Below are 280 nucleotides of genomic sequence, written 5' to 3' on the forward strand. Positions count from 1 at the left end.
AGGAAAATGTTACTGTGGCTTGTGTATAAGAGGAAGTAAAAATGTATTGTGCCCAGTAATAAAACAAACTGCCATTAAAGTAAAAAAACAAACACATGGGTTTCATTTTTGGAAGTGGCAAGTGAGAGAAACTGCTAGTGTAAATCACAGGATGGTACTCTGTGTGAATGACTGCACAGCATCCTTCTCATTCCATAACTAGAGGAGTCATGACTCCATGACTAAGCTGGATGTTCCTTACTTTACAATTTAGTGCAGATGGCAATCACCAACCAACATA

This window comes from Alligator sinensis, unplaced genomic scaffold, assembly GCF_000455745.1.
Source record: "Alligator sinensis unplaced genomic scaffold, ASM45574v1 scaffold108_1, whole genome shotgun sequence".
In the NCBI taxonomy this organism is placed as follows: domain Eukaryota; kingdom Metazoa; phylum Chordata; order Crocodylia; family Alligatoridae; genus Alligator; species Alligator sinensis.